This window comes from Triticum aestivum, chromosome 2B (assembly GCF_018294505.1).
Source record: "Triticum aestivum cultivar Chinese Spring chromosome 2B, IWGSC CS RefSeq v2.1, whole genome shotgun sequence".
Classification (NCBI taxonomy): Eukaryota; Viridiplantae; Streptophyta; class Magnoliopsida; order Poales; family Poaceae; genus Triticum; species Triticum aestivum.
Genome location: NC_057798.1, coordinates 715,148,869 through 715,151,257, shown reverse-complemented (window position 1 = coordinate 715,151,257; position 2,389 = coordinate 715,148,869).

The window sequence follows — 2,389 nt, the reverse complement described above, 5'->3', positions numbered from 1 at the left end:
GCTAGCCTTTTTCTGTTTGCTCGTGTGTTGGTTCGTTTACCTCGTCATTATGGCTAGTTCCTTATCCGCTCTTATGTCTCCCGAGTTTGAAGTTCTTCACTTCAAGCAAAGGCAAGGAGAAAACTTAAAAGATGCTTGGTATAGGATGATGGAATCTTATCACAAGTGCACCCTAGAGGTGAACTTTAGAATTCTTCTTCACAATTTTTATGTTGGGCTAAATATGACGCATAGACAACTCTTGGATTGCATTGCCAAGGGAAATTTTATTGAAATTGATCCTTGTATTGCTCATGAAATTATAGAGAGAATAGTGGGAACACTACCTCAAAAGGGAGGATCGCATCCTACCCAAGAAGAAACACAAGTGTTTGGAAAGATTTGCGAAGTTACAATTTTTTTTACAAAAATCTCTTGAGCCCCTTAAAAGTGTTAGCGGAAATCTTCACCGTATGAATATGTTGATTACTCTTTGCAATAAGCGGTTGGATTCTCTAGATATAAAAATTTCTGAGTATGAAGGGAAATGGAAAGAACCTCCCGGATTTGAGCATGACTCTGCTAAAAAACTAAAAATCAAAGATGGCACTACTTAGATCTATCTTGGCTTTTATGCCTAGCTAGGGGCGTTAAATGATAGCGCTAGTTGGGAGGCAACACAATTTTCTTTGTGTTTTTTGTTTTTGTTCCTGTTTAGTAATAAATTTTGCATCTACTTTCTGTTTAGATGTGTTTTTATCTTTTAATTAGTGTTTGTGCCAAGTAGAACCTATAGGATAACCTATGATGATAGTTGATTTGATTCTGCTGAAAAACAGAAACTTTGCACGCATGAATTTAATTTTTTTAAATCACAAAAACGTGCCTTTGCATTGATTATTTTTGATGCTGATCAATAGACAAATTTTCCAGAACTTCCTATTTTGGTAGGATTTTTAGAGTTCCATAAGTTTGCGTTAGTTACAGATTGCACAGACTGTTCTGTCTTTGACAGATTCTGTTTTTCGTGTGTTGTTTTCTTATTTTGATGCATCTATGGCTAGTAAAATAGTTTATAAACCATATAGAAGTTGGAATACAGTAGGTTTAACACCAAAATAAATAAATAATGAGTTCATTACAGTACCTTATGTGGTGGTTTTGTTTTCTTTTACTAACGGAGCTTATAAGATTACCTGTTGAGTTTTGTGTTGTGAAGTTTTCAAGTTTTGGGTAAAGCTTTTATGGACTATGGAATAAGGAGTGGCAAGAGCCTAAGCTTGGGGATGCCCATGGCACCCCAAGATATTCAAGGATAGCCAAAATCCTAAGCTTGGGGATGCCCCGGGAAGGCATCCCCTCTTTCGTCTTCGTTCATTGGTAACTTTACTTGGAGCTATATTTTTATTCGCCACATGATATGTGTTTTGCTTGGAGCGTCGTGTATTATATTAGTATTTGCTTTTTAGTTTACCACAATCATCCTTGCTGTACACACCTTTTGGGAGAAGCCTACTTGATTAGAATTTGCTAGAATACTCTATGTGCTTCACTTATATCTTTTGAGCTTGATAGTTTTTGCTCTAGTGCTTCACTTATATCTTTTAGAGCACGGTGGTGGAATATTTTTGAAGAAATTTCTAGTCTCTCATGATTCACTTATATTATTTTGAGAGTCTTTTAGAACAGCATTGTATTTGCTATGGTTACAAATTTGGTCCTAGAATGATGAGCATCCAAGTTGGGTATAATAAAAACTATCATAGGAAGTGAATTGGATGCTATGATCAATTTGATACTTGATAATTGTTTTGAGATATGGAGGTAGTGATATTAAATTCATGCTAGTTGGGTGATTATGAATTTAAAGAATGCTTGTGTTGAAGTTAGCAAGTCCCGTAGCATGCACGTATGGTTAAAGTTGTGTAACAAATTTGAAACATTAAGTGTACCTGTCTTGTGCATCCTTATGAGTGGCGGTCGGGGACGAGCGATGGTCTTTTCCTACCAATCTATCCCCCTAGGAGCATGCACGTAGTGCTTGATTTTTGATGACTTCTAAATTTTTGCAATAACTATATGAGTTCTTTTGACTAATGTTGAGTCCATGGATTATACGCACTTTTACCTTTGCACCATTGCTAGCCTCTTCGGTACCATGCATTGCCCTTTCTCACCTTGAGAGTTGGCACAAACTTCGTCGGTGCATCCAAACCCCGTGATACGATACGCTCTATCACACATAAACCTCCTTATATCTTCCTCAAAACAGCCATTCCAAGATATATTGCCATGCAACTTTCCATCGTTCCGTTCATCATCATGACATACTTTACTTTTGTCATATTGCCATTGCATGATCATGTAGTTGACATCGTATTTGTGGCAAAGCCACCATGCATTATTTTTC